At 38.6% G+C, this 18,536-nt stretch overlaps 1 long non-coding RNA gene across 1 annotated transcript in view; it reads right to left on the minus strand.

Moving 5' to 3' along the window:
• Positions 1 to 524: 524 nt before the first annotated feature.
• The window catches only part of LOC132273295 (uncharacterized), a 47,332-nt gene continuing 29,320 nt past the window's right edge, over positions 525 to 18,536 (minus strand). The window contains exon 3 of the long non-coding RNA XR_009470073.1: positions 525 to 757. This is a non-coding gene — a long non-coding RNA (uncharacterized LOC132273295). The remainder of the gene's footprint in view (positions 758 to 18,536) is intronic.

The following is an 18,536-nucleotide window of genomic DNA, read 5'->3' on the forward strand; positions in this document are numbered from 1 at the left end:
TCCCACCATCATCTGCTTCTCTACGTCTCTTCGGAGGCATGACTCTAAAAATGGCAAGAAAAGAGTCAAATATAACACAATCATGCGACCCTAACTCAAGGATTTAGACATTCACATAACTCGAAACTGAGACACAACACTTAAGATCACACCAAACAACTCACCCCATAAAACCGTACCCTTCTCAAGCGTGTACACTTATCACAAAATCATATACAAAGTTGCATACTAACCAGTTCTAAGTATACAAAATGTACGACACCAACATCATAACTTAAGCCTATAATAGGTGATCAAGTCATAATTTCCTAGCATGGAAACATATAACAAATAGAAATAAAAATAAAAATTTCAGTATGACCTCTACAGAAAAAGTCCTATTACAACCTGCTGAAAAACATATAAAAAATAATGGTTTCACTTGGCTTCAAAACTAATCCATCATGTCCCAACGCACAATGCAATAATATTCTACATGTCATGGTTATTACATCAACAATTTAGTATAATACAACATCATTTTTCACATTCAAATAAGATATATTACACAGTCTAACATTTTGTCCAAATTTACATCAAAATAGAGCCAAAGGCTCATAGTTGGATTTACAAGGCCATGCTAAACACTCTTAATATATGTTAAAATGTTACTATACAAAAAAAAATGGCCCAAGTCTATAAAATGGTTATAAAACACACTTTAAGTTTCCTCCTCATGCTTGTGGAGGAATGTCATCCACCACCTCCTTCCCGTGATCTGAAAAATGTTAATAATAAGAGGTGAGCAAAATTACTCAGTAGGTGGTGCTTAAGACACACCTCTTGTGACCCCGTGAATCCAAACAATGAATAGAGCAAAAGAGAATGGGATCATACAACTCCAGGGAGAAAATATAACCATAATATCAACAACAAACAATCCAAGTCATAACGAGCCATGCCGTGCAATGGAATGCAATGTCACTCACCATTTCCAAAACTTTTTTCTGTTATCATTTTCAAACCGTTAATGCCACCTGTCCCATGGTAGCTTCATGGCGGTACGAGAGAATGATTAGCTAACTGTTCCTGACCACAAGGCAACTCCAGGGCATTATTTAGGGCTAGTTAACTCAACCACACTAGGGCAGTCTCCTTAATTCCCGCTAGGTCACATTAACGCCACGGACCCATAAACAACTCCTATTGGATCGGGTTTTTCCGTAAAACCTCCTTTCAAAACTTTTCCCAAAAATTATTATTTTTTTTTTTTCAAATTAATTTTCCCTTTTCATTTCCCAATGTCATGCATGACATGCATCATGTCTTTCAATGTCATGCCCATAGAGAATTTCATGCTTCACAAATCAAACATTAACAATATAACATGCCTTGTAGAGAATTTCAAAGAAAATAAATATCATGCTTCCATATCACAACATTTAACATTTTCCACACCATAGGCAAGAAATATCATCAATTAAGCAAGTTTTTTTATATAATTTTAACTAACACATAGTCACATGATTTACAAAATTTCTATGCTACAATTCAAACTTTCAAGTCATGAAATTTAGCACCAAAGGTACAAAGAGCACAAATTAATCATCATTTAGGCATGTTTCATCATCATATATACCAATCAACACATAGTCACAATTTTGGCACAACATATATACAATATAGCATGAAATTTCTACAAATCAAGCATGCTAACCACAATTTAAGAAGATTATTTCACAAAAGGCCCAAGAAAATATTAATTAGAAATTCCTACCTCTTAAGATACAAAACCCCCAATTCCAAGCCCTAGATTTCAAAAATCCTATGGTTGGCCAAATGATGAATTGCTTACATCAATATGTAGATCTTGATGTGCTCTCCGTTTTGCTGCAAACGGCACCCAAAAACTCCCAACGGTTGAAGATTAATCAAGATTTGAAGCTTAAAATGAAAAGGAAAAGAAAAATGAAAGGAAAATGAGGGAGAAAGAGATTCAGCTGGCGAGAGAGAATGAGAAGCCCAAAATGTGGTCTCTAGACCACAAAAGAATTAGTGGGAAGTGGGAAGTGGGAAGTGGGTCCCACTATAAAAATTAAAATCCCACCTTTTCTTTTTCTTTTTAATTATTTTGCCACCATTATACATATATGCACATAAACCATATAATATAGCACACAACCATTTAAATACCATATAAAACACATAAAATAAAATTTATAAGATGTAAATGGACCCAACTAAAATCCTCGCATACAACAATTTCGGCAGCGGGTCCCACATTTCAGCCCGAAAAAGGGAAAAATGATGAAATGGCAACTGGTGCATTTTTCAGAGTCCTAAACTCAAGGAAATATCCCAACCAACTCTCGGACACACCCGACACACCCTACGGTGTCTGGCAAGCAAAACGGGAAAAGACAAAAATGCATTTGCAAAAACAGAAAATTTTAGAAAATGGAAAATGGTAAAAATTGGAAACATTACAAAACTGTTCAATGGAAACGTAGCCGACGATGAGGAAAGTATAATGCTCCAAAGGCGTAGCTCCGGAATCCGACTCGAAGTGGCCCAAAATCCCCTCCGAAGTCTTAGACCTAAAAATTTCAAAAATTCGTAAAATAATCACCGCTCCTCCAAAAATAAAATCATTTGACTATGTGATAGAGAATGACGAGAGGAACATTTTCCATTAAGAAATCAAGATTGAAAACCCGACCAACTGGCTGAAAAATGAAAGAGAAAATCAAAGCTTAAAAGAAAAGAAAATAAGAGGAAGAGAGACAGAGCTGCGAGATAGGTGAAGATTTCTGCGTATGATATATGTGTATATCATGTGGGACCCAGTCAATAAAAAAATATCTCATTATATCCATTATATAAATATATTCACATGTACGTACACCAAACACACCACAACACGTGTCAAAACACATAGTCACATAAATATGCTTCAAATAATAATGTATGAAGAGTAACGGTCCCGAAAAATAATTCTCATGCACAACAATACCGGTTACCCGCCTGAAACCTTCCAGCCCAAAAAACTAAAAAATGCCGAAATGGCCAACGATGCATTTCTAAGAGTCCCGAACTCAAAGAAATGCCCAAACTAACTCTCAGGACTCACCCAGCACACAAAACGAAGTACAAAAAGAAAAATTCCAAAAAGTCAAAAAATCTCCAAAAATTAAAAATAGGAAAAATCAGAGACACTACGTTACCTTAGGATGTATTTAGTAACCGGAAACGGTTTTTGTTTTCTGTTGTCAACCCCTAAAAAGACAAAACAAAAGCAAAAAATATGTTTAATAATATGTTTTTGTTTTTATGTAATAGAAAACGTTTTCTATTTTTGTGAAAAATGAGGAAATATAAAAAAGGTATTTCTCATGTTTTCGACACTGTTGAGCAAAAACATTTTCACTATTATTATTGCATATACACTGTTCATTTCAAATAAAATGTATATCATTCATGTTATATATTAATGCTACATATTAAATACTAATAAAAATATATTTTTAATATATAATTATATTTATATTATATATTAGTGTAAATTATTTTTCATTTAACAAAAATATAATATATTATATAATAGTGAAAATTATTTTTTGGGGCAAAAAAATTATGAATTATTATATATTTATTATTTGTTTTATATAATATAATTAAATTATTATGCAACAGATATAATATATTAGTATATACCATATCTATATTATATTATAATATAGTTATATTATTTAATATTTTTTTATTTATTATAATATAATATATGTTATATATATTATAGATTTTATAATAAATGTATAGATGATACATATGCATGCACTGTGACGACCTTGGTTTTTAGGCCAGCGTGTCCTGTGATAAACCGTAAGGATGATCCGATAACGGATCTGAATGCGAAAGCGAAAACAGAAAACAAGACTCTAAGAAGTCAAAATGACCTTCCATGAGGTCGTGGAACTCAACAAGAACTGATGCGGAAGCAAAAGATCGAAAATATGACAAATAAGCCCCCAGGGGCAAAATAGTCATTTCTAAAAATTATAGATTTGGATGCCACCGAGTACACCGCTGGAAGGACAACGAAAAACTAATCACGATGGACTCAAGAATCGCATGATTCGGAGTCCGGACGAAGGAGAAACGGCATGACGAAGAAAAACGAGCACTTAAGGCAAAAAGGGTAAACTGGTAATTATCCAAGAAGAACCAGGTGCAACAGAGCACACTGTTGGAAAGACAGCGAAAAATTAGTCAAGTTAAAAAAAAAATTCACTTGAATCGGAGTTCGGACGAAGGAGAAAAGCCCAAAAGAAGAATTGACGTCGCGGCGGCCCGACGAGGGGGCCATGACAGCCCCCCATGCTCGCCCATGCGCACACCCATGCACGCCACGCGCGCGCTAGGCGCACAAACGGCTGCCAGCAGCCCAAAAGCTGCTATGTGTTTTTTTAAAAAAAAAAAAAACACAGAACAGAAGCTGAATTTGGAGGCCTAAATGAATTTTTTTGCAAAAACACAAGAAGAAACCCCCCTCAAAATTGAGTTTTCTACATGACTCGCGAGAGAATTAAAAAAAAACGCAATGTAGAATGCCCGAAATGCCCCTCCATGAAATCTGGTCATGGAGGTCCAAAAAGCTGCTATTTTGAAAACTAAGAACTGAACTTCGTAAGCGATTTTCGATATCAAGACGACATTTTCTAGAAAAACACGGAAAAGAAACCCCACCTAAAATCATATTTTCTATTCAACCATGTTGAAAAAAGAAAATAAAAAAAAAATCGTGAAAAGTTATGAGCGTTTAACCTTTCTGGACGCTTATTCAGGTTATAATCAGATCCCTATGGACCCGGCAGATGAAAAAAAAACTTCTTTTGTAACCGAGCGAGGGACATACTGCTATAAAGTTATGCCTTTCGGATTGAAGAACGCGGGAGCAACTTATCAAAGACTTGTTAGCAAAATTTTCAAGGATCAAATAGGAAAGATTGTGGAAGCCTATATTGATGATATAGTGGTAAAGAGTAGGAAGAAGGATGATCATCTGAAACATCTGCAAGATGTATTTGATGTGCTGAGGCGATATGGGATGAGGCTCAATCCAACCAAGTGCTCGTTCGGTGTGAGTTCCGGTCAGTTTTTGGGACACGTGGTCAACCGCAGAGGCATCGAAGTTAGCCCCGCTCAAGCAGAGGCTTTGATTAAGAATGTCGAGCCAAAGACGATCAGAGAGGTGCAAGCCCTCACAGGACGAATAGCTGCATTAAGTCGATTCATTTCTAAGTTGTCAGACCGCTGCAAGCCGTTCTTTGACACGATCCAGAGTCATGGAAGACAGGTCTGGAGGGATGAACAATGACAAGCATTGACTTATTTGAAGGAATATATGCAGAATCCACCAGTCCTGTCAGCCCTGGATCCAGAAGAAAAATTATATCTATATCTTGGAGTATCTAGTGTTGCGACAAGTGCCGTTCTAATTCGTTGCAAGGAAGGGGTGCAACACCCAGTATTTTATGTCAGTAAGACAATGACCGAGGCAGAACGAAGGTACTCGAAGGCCGAACGGGTAATACTTTCACTCGTAAACGCAAAAAGAAAGTTGAGGCATTATTTCGAATCCCACCCTATAGCTGTTCTAACAACTTTTCCAATCAGAGTGCTTATGCACAAGCCAGAACTCTCGGGCAGAATGACAAAGTGGGCCATAGAGTTAAGCTCATTTGACATAACGTATGAGCCGAGAACAGCTGTCAAAGGACAAGCGGTAGCCGATTTCCTACTAGAATGTGACTCTGAGGATACGAAAGAAGACATTAGATGCGGCTCTTGGAAACTTTATGTGGATGGCTCCTTTAACCAGATGGGGGCAGGAATTGGGGTTAAACTGCAAACCCCAGAGGGTACTTCTTTGAGTCAAGCACTTAGACTTGAGTTCCAAGCCACCAATAATGAAGCGGAATACGAGGCGTTGCTGAATGGGTTAAAGTTGGCCAGAGAGCTACAGGTCAGAAGTTTGACTGTTTATAGTGACTCACAGTTGATTGTTCGGCAGGTAAATGGTGAGTACGCGACCAAGGATGACACTATGGAGGCATATCATTCTGCCGTTCTGCATAAAGCCAAGGACTTTGCAAAGATTGAATTCATACAGTTACCGAGGGAACAGAACGCAGATGCGGACTGATTAGCATGTAGTGCTTTGAGTTTTGGCGAGACATTGGCCAAGGTGATTCCAATAGGAATACTGACCCAGCCATCTATTTTTGAAGAACCTTTGGACTCTGACCCTTGGCAAGTCAATGTCATACCGTATGAACCGAGTTGGATTGACCCCATCATCACTTATATTCGAGATGGCGTTTTGCCTATGCAAAGGGATGAAGCTAGGAAAATCAAAAAGAATGCTGCAAAATACGCCATCGTGCATAACCAGCTGTACAGAAGGTCCTACTCTGGCCCATACTTGAAGTGTGTCACCCCCACAGAGGCTCAGCAGGTGTTGCGAGCTATTCATGAAGGCGTATGTGGCAATCATTCTGGGGGAAGATCGTTAGCGCACAAAGCAATGACACAAGGGTATTTCTGGCCGAACATGTCAAGAGATGCAGAGGAGTTCTCTTGAAGGTGCGATAAATGCCAACGATATGGACCATTGATCCACCAACCACCTGAGGAATTGCACGTAATGGCCTCGCCATGGCCTTTCGCGCAATGGGGGATGGATGTGGTCGGTCCTCTGCCAACTGCAAGAGCTCAAAACAAGTATGTGCTACTGGCCACGGATTACTTCACTAAGTGGGTGGAAGCAGAACCATATCCAAGCGTAACTCAGACTCATGTGAGACGATTTATCTGGAGCCATATTATCTACCGTTTCGGCATTCCAAGGTCAATAGTTATGGATAATGGCACGAACCTCGACAGCAAGCAAGTAAGAGAGCTGCTGGATGAGTATGGAATTAATCAGAAGTTGGCTGCAGTAAGTTATCCCCAGGCCAATGGACAAGCAGATATTACAAACAGAACAATTTTCGCCTGCATTAAGAAGAAGCTGGAGGACCATAAAGGGAAGTGGTTGAATGAGCTCCCGAACGTCCTATGGGCTTACAGAACCACCCCAAGGCAGCCGACTGGGGAGAGCCCGTTTGCAATGGCGTATGGTACCGAGGCGGTTATACCGGTTGAGCACTTGGTCCCAACTATCAGAAGCTTAGTATGGAGTCGAAATCAGAATGACAGAATGTTAAGATTGAACCTCGATATGATAGACGAAAAGAGGGACGCTGCAGCAATAAGGTTAGCATCATACCAGCAAGTATTGGCGAATAGTCACAACAAAAGAGTGAAACACAAAGATTTTGCCCCTGGCGATCTGGTTCTGAAAAGAAAGGTGGGGATAGTCAAAAAAATGATGCCACCCTGGGAAGGCCCATACAGAATTGCAGAAGTCATAGGGAAGGGGGCATATACATTAGAGACCATGGCGGGAAGGTTAGTCAGCAAGCCCTGGAATGATACGTCTCTGAAGAGGTACTATCAATAAAAGCTAAGTTTCAGTTTTGTTGGATGTTGTTTGTTTTCAATCACGTACATATGAATGTGCAAATTCCTGAGATTTATAAAAATAGCTTTCCTTTTCAAAGGGTTTTAAAAAATGAAAAGCCAAGTGGCAAGTGGCATTCTAGCCGAGCGCCAGGCACTTAAGCAGGATAAGTGGCAACTGGCAACATAAGCCGAACGCCAGACACTTGCTAAAAAATGAAAAGCCAAGTGGCAAGTGGCATTCTAGCCGAGCGCCAGGCACTTAAGCAAGATAAGTGGCAGCTGGCACCATAAGTCGAACGCCAGACACTTGCTAAAAAATGAAAAGCCAAGTGGCAAGTGGCATTCTAGCCGAGTGCCAGGCACTTAAGCAAGATAAGTGGCAGCTGGCACCATAAGCCAAACGCCAGACACTTGCTAAAAAATGAAAAGCCAAGTGGCAAGTGGCATTCTAGCTAAGCGCCAGATACTTAAGCAAGATAAGTGGCAGCTGGCACCATAAGCCGAACGCCAGACACTTGCTAAAAAATGAAAAGCCAAGTGGCAAATGGCATTCTAGCCGAGCGCCAGGCACTTAAGTAAGATAAGTGGCAACTGGTACCATAAGCCGAACGCCAGACACTTGCTAAAAAATGAAAAGCCAAGTGGCAAGTGGCATTCTAGCCGAGCGCCAGGCACTTAAGCAAGATAAGTGGCAGCTGGCACCATAAGCCGAACGCCAGACACTTACTAAAAAATGAAAAGCCAAGTGACAAGTGGCATTCTAGCCGAGCGCCAGGCACTTAAGCAAGATAAGTGGCAGCTGGCACCATAAGCCGAACGCTAGACACTTGCTAAAAAACACGCACACGACAAAGTTAATATGAAAAAATATTGAAAGTGGGTTTAAACAGAGCGTAGCACAAAAAAAAAAAAAAAAAAAAAAAGGAGAAGAAGAAGAAAAAAAAGAAAAAAGAGATTTATCATCTCATTCATAATAAGCATTGAGGTTACAAAAAGTGAAGTATTTAAGTCACATAACTACAAAAGAGTATGGAATCGAAGAATCTGGAAGAGCCCTAGCTAGCTGCCTCAGTACCGACAGCCTCCTGGTTGTGCTGATCCACCTCCTCGTTCCCATCAGCCATCTCACCTTCACGAGGTGGGGAATCGAGATGAATAACAAAGTCGTTCTGCTGGGGCCCAATGTCAGCAGTGACTATGGGAGATACCACAGTTGACGAAGGAAGAGCGATTAGAGGCTGAACGGTAGGAGGAGCTGTAGTGATCCTGGAGGAAGCAATCTCCTGACATTCATCAAATATGTGCTCGGCTTCGGTGGGTTCTGGGTCAACATAGACCCCCAGAGGGTCAATCCCTAGATCCTTATCAATTTCATCTGGAGTTGAGCTGGTCTGGCCCTCAGCCGGAACTCGGTCGGAGAAACCATCTCGGAATCCTTGAGCATATCTAAGAGCTCCGACTCTTGAGAACCGAGCATGAAGAGCCAGCATTCCACCATTCACTCTGCTAATGGTATCAATCAGAGCGTTGCGCTCGTCCAGAGCTCTTTTCTCAAAAGCCATCCGAGCAGACTGCTCGTCAGCCAGAAGGCGCTGGAGCTCTGCCTTTTCATCTCTGATTGAATCACGTTCAGTCTGCCAGACACTCTTCTCAAGCTGGAGGGCATCCTTTTCATCCTGAAGAGAGTCCATTTCCTTCTTCAGAGCATCTCTTTCTTTTTCGGTTTCTTCAAGCTGAGCCAATATCTCGGTGTTCTTGCTGGCAAGAAGGTCGTTTTCCTTATTAGCTGTGATACCCCCGGATTTCCGGATGCGGGTTGGCCAGGCCCACGCCCGATTACCCGAGGATATCAAAACAATTAGCAATTTAATGAACACAGAATACAATATAGAAAACAAGAATGAATAAAATTTTGCTGAAAAGAATCTAGAATGATAATCCAATACTTGAAAACCTCAGAATAAATAATTTCATTGATAATTAAAACTATTTTGATACAACTGATCCACCACGAATGGAAATCGTTCTCCAATTTATACAACTCGGGAATCCATCTAGTGGACCCCTAAAAATATCCAATGGTACTCAAAAGACTGGAACAAAACCCAAGTCTTAACATGAAATAAAATCCTACGCCATCAGTAGAGTGAATAACTGTATCTGCTCAGCACGATCAAGCTCTACAGCCCAGAACTGACGAACACCTGAAAAAAAATAATAAAAGGGTGGGTCAGGCCCACTAGCAAGTTCTAATCTAACTGCAATCCATACAGTGACCCGATACGCAGATACACCATAGATACCTCACAATATCTATCTAGTCCATACATATATATATCCACACTATGGGACATTCACTGAACTACAGTAGGGATCTCAACCTGAATAGAAGGCAACATGCGAATACGCACCCAAAGGTGGGCATGAGTACCTAGACCTAACAGGGTACACCCAACCTACTATAACCAGCTACACGTCCACTGCATATACGCACCCTAACCAACAAGTTCGAGACTCAAGCTCAACTCGTGGTACCATAAACATATATATCTAAACTCCGTACCGACTTATAAATATATAAGGAGGATTTATTTAACAACCCGTTCCCTTATTCCAAAATAGTAGGACTGAGTATTTTAAATCCGTCTGTCCCTAGTATGCCACCGTCCCATACCGGTGCATACAATCCACAAAGTCCATATAATTGATAGAACCAATCATACTGTTCACCGATTAAAATCCATAAGGTAGGAATTAGCATTTTGAGCTAAACCATACCTAGTATGCCACCGTCCCATACCGGTGCATACCATCCTCCATATCCATGTAAATTACAACATTCAAATGATAAGCAAGTAATTTACAATGCAAAACCAAACCCAGATCATTGACAGAATTTTAATGTGAGAATTCAGCACTTAAAATCCAATACATAATTCCAAATAATTGGTCAAGTTTAATATAAGAATTAAGCAATTATAATCCAATATATGATTCCAAATAATTGACCGAATTAAGTATAAGAATTCAGCAATTATGTTCCAATACATAATTCCAGGTAAATTACAAGGCATAAATAATAAGCATGTAATTTATAGTCCAAAACCAACCATCCACATTATTGTAGAATAGTATTTAGTATTTCAACAACTTAAAACCAAAACCATGTAAATCACAGACTACGAATGATAGTACAGTAATTTAAAATCCAAAACCAATATCCAATTAATTACAGAAGATTTTTAAATGTTTCAGCAATTTAAATTCACACAATTAACCATATAGTTGCAGGAGATGATTTAATAAATCAATAACTAACATCCAGAGCCTGCATAGATCACATCTAACACATCAACGACCCTATAATATATTTAAAACCATTTTATAAATATATTAAATCCCACTGGAATGCCTAAAAATAAGCTTAAGCATTTAAAACTTCATCCATCCACCAATCGTATACAATTGTACATAAGTGTTATACAGTTTGATCCGTTAATTTAGAATTAACCTTAAATTAATTTAGGGTCTTAATAACACCCAAAAATTAACTATTTAATCCCCCGTGAAGTCTTATTAAATTTCTAAAATTTAATCAAGCCATTTAGTTCCTTTCTCTGTTAGTAGCATACATCGTGGTATATTTTTACACTGCTTCATCCTCTATCTTAAAGACTTAAACCATGCCACATTAAGTTTAATAACACTTAAAATTAACTACTTAGATCCTCTGTTAAGTCCCTACAGTTCATTAGAATCACTCAGAAGCCCAAACAGTGCTCAAAACACCAAACAGAGCCCTAAAACCACTTTCTGGACGTAAAAATAAATTGGAGCCGGCTCTTGGAATGGAGGAGCCGGCTCTTCCCCTATTGGAGCCGGCTCCAATCCCCTAGGAGCCGGCTCTTGCTGAAGGGGAGCCGGCTCTTGACTTCCTAGAGCCGGCTCTCTCCCTCTTGAGAGCCTCCAGTTCAGTCTCTGCTCCGTTTCCGTCAATCTGCTCCTTCTCCGATCAATTCCTACCCCTCTGCTTGTTTCTTAAACTGATCTAAAGGATCTAATACCCTCCTGATAGCATCCCCAAGGTTTGATTATAGCAATTTAAATCAATTAACAGAAGTAAACTTGTGCAAAAACTGAAACCTCATGCATAGATTACAACGAAGCTAAAAGCAACAGAGATCTAAAATATTAATAGCAACCCTCCTATGAGATTTACATAACTCCCGTAGTCTTTCCATACGTAGTTTACCGTAGTTGCAATAAAAACAGAGACAAAACTACGACCAGAACCCTCATGCTTAAAGGACATAAAACTGAACCAACTTGCATGCACTGTAACAGATATTGCAGAAATCATCACAGAAATAATTCAAAGCATACATATGATTAATTTGATGTATAACATACATGAATGATTTAGTTATTAATTTCCTTAAAACCCTAGAGCATATCTAGATGCACAGAACACGGCTCAAAGGGAAAGAGGAAGACAGAACTTGCCTGAATAGGTTTGCAAACAAACCCTTGTTGCCGTTGGTCTCAGTTTTGTTTCGACATCCACTGAACTTGTCTAACCTCCTAGAACCTCTGCTCATTCTTTCTCCTGGGTTAAACCTTGGAACCCCAGTCGAAATTCTCACAAACTACTCTGTTCTCACCAAAACTCCCTCTGTAACTCTCTCTATTTGGTAGACTTTTCCGTGTAAAAGCTACGACAATATGTAACCCTAGGTTTAACATATACTGAGGTATTTATAATTGTAAGATTAAAACCCTAATCCACAGAGCCCTAACTTCGTCGGCCCACAAAGTAACCCAGTTTAGTTACATATCAGATGCTTATAAGACGGCTCCAAAAACCCTAACTAAAACGTATCTAAAACCCTAGTTAATGGGAATTACATAATTACCCTGTTCAAAAATTAAATACTTAATCAACAATTAATTTAAACCCATTAATTAAATCAAATAAGGAAGCAACGAATCACTTAAAACACATAAAATAAATAAAACAATTAATTAAAATAAACCAACAAATAAAGAATTACATCCTTAATTAAAATAAACAACCAATTAAAAAAAATAACACAATGAATTAAAATAAACAAACAATTGGACACATAAGCATATAGATACAAAATCAATTTAAAATGCACAAAAATAAAATTTAAATTCCATTTTTATCCCTTTTGAAATTAGGGGTATTACATTAGCCACATCCAGGCTATCAGAGAACTTACGGGCCCTGGCGTTCCCCATTTCCACCTGTTTCTGTATAGCCATCATACCAAACAAAGTCTGCATAGATATGCATGGATACTGGTTAAACCGATCGCCTGGTCGGACGAAGGCAAGAGCAAATAGTATGAGAGGATTCATGAGTTAGAAAATAAAAGTCACCTCCATGGCAGATTGGGGAAAGCGGCTGAACACATCCTTTTGTGACAGACCCTTCGCCGCCTCAAGGTCTTTTGGAGTCCACATGCTCCTATAATACGCCATGGCGGTCTGGGCATCCTTTAACATGGTCTCGTTCGGCTTCACGAACGTCCTATCCGTTCGGGTGTATCGAAGAGCCCATGGTGGTAAAACAGGAATAGAGGCAGAAGTTGAAGCAGAAGTAGAGGCACCAGCTGCAACAGGCCCGGAGGGGGCAGGAGCTCTGACTGGGCGATGCAAGAGAGCGCTCGGCCCACAGACTCGGGTCCTTCTTGTAAGAGATTCCTCCTCAAGGTTGACTCCACCGTCAGGATGAGGTCTTTTGCCTCGTTCTTTGTCCCGAGCACCCCCAGCGGCAGTAGGGGTAGTAGTGATCTGTGGAGATGTGCTCGGGTTGGTAGCAGGGGTGCTGACAACAGGATCAATAGCCACCGTACTCGGGATGGTGTCAGAGATGGTGGCTGAAGAAGAGGCTGATGCAGGAGAGGAGGTTGCTCCAGCAGCAGAAGTGGCTGGGGGAGGATTTTTCCTCCTACCAAAGGAAGGAATCTGAAGCCTGCTCATTGTATAGCCGAGGGATGAGAGCACTAGAAGGTTGTCTGAAGTGAAGAGGTCTGAGCAAGAAGGAATATCGTTTAAAACGTATTTCTTCAAGTAATTACTCCTATCCCTGCAAACACTGTAGCTCAAGTCATCACAAGGTATGCCTAAGGAGCGACATAAGAAAGTACAAAAGCGAGGAACACATGTTTCGCAGGGACAATCGTTTTTATGAGATTTGAATTTCTTATACGAGGAGACAGAACAGACGCCAAAGGCGCTCGGGATTGGGTAATCCTCTGCAGCCGGTGAAGACCAGGCCCTATTAACACCCACAATGTTATCCCTCCAACCCTTTTCAGATTTGATTGTATCCGTACATATGGACATCTTGTCGATCAGGTAGAGGTGGTAGAATGGCTCGTCAGTTCGGATCTTACTGACCTTATAGCAAAGAAGAAGATCTATGAGGTCAAGATCTAGACCTCTGTCACGAATCAACAGTAACATAACGGATATGATTCTAAAGAAATTGGGGTTTACCTGCAGGGGGGATATCCCCAGTCTATTGAAAACATAGTTAAAGAAGGGATGCAGAGGGAACCTAACGACATTCAGCTGAAGGTTAGTAAATAAAACCTCGCCAGGAAGAAGGCCGGCACCGGTCATAATATTAACATCCTTAGGGCAAACCCTAACTTGGATGTTGTTAGGAAGTCTAAGTCTCATACGAAGAACATCTAGATCTACAACCATGATGGAAGCGATTGAAGGATCTAAAAGAGTAAAAAGAAGTCTACCAAAAGTAAAAAGGAACAAGACTAACCTCTGGGGTAGAAAGCAACAAAGAGCACTGCAAGATCGCTAGAAGAATGACTCTTGAAGAATTTCACCGGATGAAATTTAGCACTGTTCTAAAAAGATGAGCGAGAGATTTGACTGATGATGGAGAGAGATGGAGACGGTAAAAAGGCATAAAGTGGCATTCTAGAGCCTTATAAAGGCGAAGTGGACCCGAGGGCCGAAGCGTTAAGGAGGCGAAAAGTTTATCGAACCCCGGAACATTGATTCCGGATCCGACCGTCCATTCCCCCATAAGGGTTTCTCGAGCCGTCAACATCATGATGAGACGCCTTTGATAAACAAGGAGTAATTATGGGGGCAGTTGAGGAGGCCAGAAGTGACATGGGCCGGATATGACCCGCGAACATGGCATCCGGTCCGAGCAGATGGGTCAAGCCCATAGAGAAATACTGTCATATGGGCCGAACGCGAATAGCCCATCAAAGATAACCAAAACTCACAGAGGAACGGGCCCAGATCTAGCAGTCCATTAGTGTTTGTAAGTATCTATAAATATGAGAAGTAATGGATAGAGAAAGGGGGGAATTCTGTTGAAGTGTAAGAGTTCTAGAGAGAGAAAGAAAAAATGAATTTCTTGCATCTTCACCACATAAAAGCATATTATACAAGACAACAAAATATAATTTTTTAAAGCTATCAGCTTGGAATCTAAAGCACGAAAGCAACAGAAGTGGGTCATGCCACCTAACGTCTAAGTTATAAATGAATCAATAGGATCAATTCTAAGCTTTATTAGAACGTCAAAACACAATTTTCAATATCGATGCAATTTAACCAACATTGGAACTTCCAATACAACGCATAAAGCACAATTTCGCAAAGTTAACATCCTGTAACTTAAAATGGAACGACAATTAAGAAACAACAAGTTACAACATCATCTAGTTATCAACTTGAAAATGAAATGCGAAATCAAACAAAGTAGATACTCGGACGTCACGCCGGATCAGACCGACAACATAGTTACTTTAGGGTTACTAGCCCATGGGTAACCTCCCTATGTGCGCACTAAACTATATATAGAGGGACTATCCCCTATACTAGAACCACGTCCTAGCCATAGTCAAACAACGACATCCCCAAGTTTCTAAAATCAACAAGTTGTGCAATAACGCATATATCAACAGGAATATGCAAGATAATCAACTATCTACTAAGCACAACCAAATTTGGAAACCTATAAAATAGATGCTCTAAATCCACAACTAATATGATATGATGAATGTTGAATCTTCAGTGTGCGATTCGTTACACGCTATACATGAAAGATGTTAAATACGAAATGTGCAAATCATTACACAAGGCAACAATATATTCAATAAGGAAAACATATTCTCATGAATACAAACATAGCAACTATGTTATCCAATGTTCAAAACATAACCAAATGAATATACAACAAGTCTAAGTCCATGATTTGAATATTGAAACCACTTCTAAAACACAACTAGATCATGGAGCAAATTGATAGAATTTAAATAGATAAACACAATTAAATTCTCTAGATTTCTGATTTAATTTCAATTAACCTCAATTTAATACATGTTAAAGGGCATGGCAAGGTCATCACCTATATCCATTCTAAAACTCAATTAGGTTGTTAGAACAATAAAGTAGAACTTTAATTAAATCATGCTGATTTAAATCCCAAGGTTCTAAAACAACTTCTAATAGTCCCAATTTAATATATACTAGTAAACAAGTCATGGCCAATACAAATATCAAGTTAAAACCTTAATTAAGCTAATGGGACCACAAAATAGATTTTAATTAATTTTTTTAATTAAAATCTCTTGATTTTCTAACTCAACCAAATGCTCTCAAATTAACCTATGTTGGAAAGCATGCCAAGAACTAATGTAATATCACATTACAAGTTTATTTCATTCAATTTAAGACCATGTGAATTAAACTTTCACTAAAGTTAAATATAAATTAAAAGTTGCAATTCTCATGCAATTAATCCCAATTTAATATTTGTGAACAACTATACCTAAGCTTAATTTTCTAGCATGCCACACAATACAATTCCAAGTTGTATATCACCATGAGGATTAAATCTTAAACATGGAATTTAATTAAATAAAAGGTTTCAAAACCTAACCGAATATTATAAATCAAATATATGTGAAGCTATATGGCATGTAAATCAAGAATATCAAGTCGGAATTCAAATAGAGTGAATAGTGCACTCAGGGCAAATTAATTAATCAAATTAATTAATAATTACTAATTTTCAAAACACCTCCAATTACTTTCAAATTCAACTATGTTGAAGAGCATGCTAAAGCCTAATATAATATGCTAACACATATTAATTTCAAGCTAGTTAAGGCCATGTGAATTAATCTTTTACCTAAGATAAATATTAAATAAAATCTTTAATACTTATTCAAATATTCCAATTTTAGTACACGACAATGAGCATATCAAGGGGTTAAAATCATGCTTCATGTTTAAACCAAGTCATGAGCAACCGGAAAAATTAGATCCCGTACAAGAAAAATAAATAATAAAATCTCTAGATTTTATATTTGATCATGCAAACAAGTAGTATAAGCATCACAAGCATGCTATATAATAAGAATTTAAACCTAGAACATCTCCTACCTTAATTTGAGATGAAAATCTCAAAAGCCATCAAAATGGAACGGCTCCAAATCCGACGAAACTACTACGTTTTGTCAGGGACAACGCCGTGAACATAACCCCCATCAAAGCCCCATCAAAATCATAACTTGACCTCAAAACCAAACTCAAGAAATGGTCAAAACAGAAGTCTAATAAGGGGGAAAGGTAGAGCACGGCGAGGGGAACAACAAACGTTAAGGCCGAAGACTTTCCATTAAGGAAAAGTGAACCAAGAGAGGAGAGAGAAGATGGCAGCACCCCTTGGACTGCCATGGGAGCTCCAGGTCGTGCATAAAGAGGGGAGAAGATGAAAAATGAAATATCTCACCCCCCTGTTATAGAAATCTCAAAAAGTGCCCCGAATGGGCCCCGCCGGGTCCGAAAAAGTAAAATTTGAGTAGACGTGCTCAAATGGCAAAACTTTGTGAACAAAAAAGATTCAAAATGATAAAAATATGAACAACGGAAGAAACGGTATCAAAAACTGAGTCCCGAGCAGAAAGTTATGCCCAAAACAAGTTTGCCGCAAACTTGGGCCAGAAACCCTGAAACTGGAAAATATCGACCAGGAGGAAATTCCAAGAGTACACAACTCGACGAAATGTGAAAATGAATCCTGTACGAGGATCCAGGCTCAAAATAAGACATTTTGCAATAACTTTCATTAATTACACAATGGCCCCTCCAAAAAGTGAAAACTGCACTTATAGCCCAAAATGAAAATATCTTCCAAAAATATTTTCTTAAAAACCCCTGAAATAAAATATCTTCAAAATATATTTACGAAAAACACCCCAAGAAACGAAAATAATTTCAAAGAACTTTGCATCCATACCCCTATGGACACTGAGAGCAACCAGAGTACTTTTTTGCAAAAGCAAAGATACGTATTTTGAGGAAACCTCTCAAGATAAAGGCACGTGAAGTCAAAAACCAACTCCGAGCATGAGAAGTGAGGTTGTGCCAACAATGTGACAAATAGGGAAAAGACAGAATAGGGAAAAAGACGAAATAGGGAAAAGGACGAAAGGTGCATAGTGTCAAAAAAGTGAAAATGTAGAAATGACTCGGTCCTCAAAGGAAGTTGTCAATCCATGGAAAAGAGTCTCAGGAACCAATTCCGAGCACTCGAGATGACACTAAGTGACACGAAACAGAGCTCAGAAAAGAAAATTAAACGAAAAAAATTCATTCGTAAAATTTCAAGAAAAAGGAAAGGAAAGCAAATGACCGGGTCGTTACATGCACTTATATACATAATTGGGGTGAGTGTTTACTGTGTTTTTTTCCTAATATATGTTATTATGTACTTATGTATTAGGTATTATTAGGATTTGTGATTTTAAATTAAATATTATATTTTATTATCCTGTATTGGATATTTTTAATATTTGTGAAATAATTGAATTGCATACATAATTAAGGTTTTTTTGTACTAACGAAAAATTTTAAAATTAAAATTAAAATAAAATAATTAAAAAATGTTATGTAAATCTGTAACAAATGCATTATTA

Source organism: Cornus florida, unplaced genomic scaffold (assembly GCF_030987335.1).
Source record: "Cornus florida cultivar Cherokee Brave unplaced genomic scaffold, ASM3098733v1 CherokeeBrave_3.0.0_Hap2_Chr09, whole genome shotgun sequence".
In the NCBI taxonomy this organism is placed as follows: Eukaryota; Viridiplantae; Streptophyta; class Magnoliopsida; order Cornales; family Cornaceae; genus Cornus; species Cornus florida.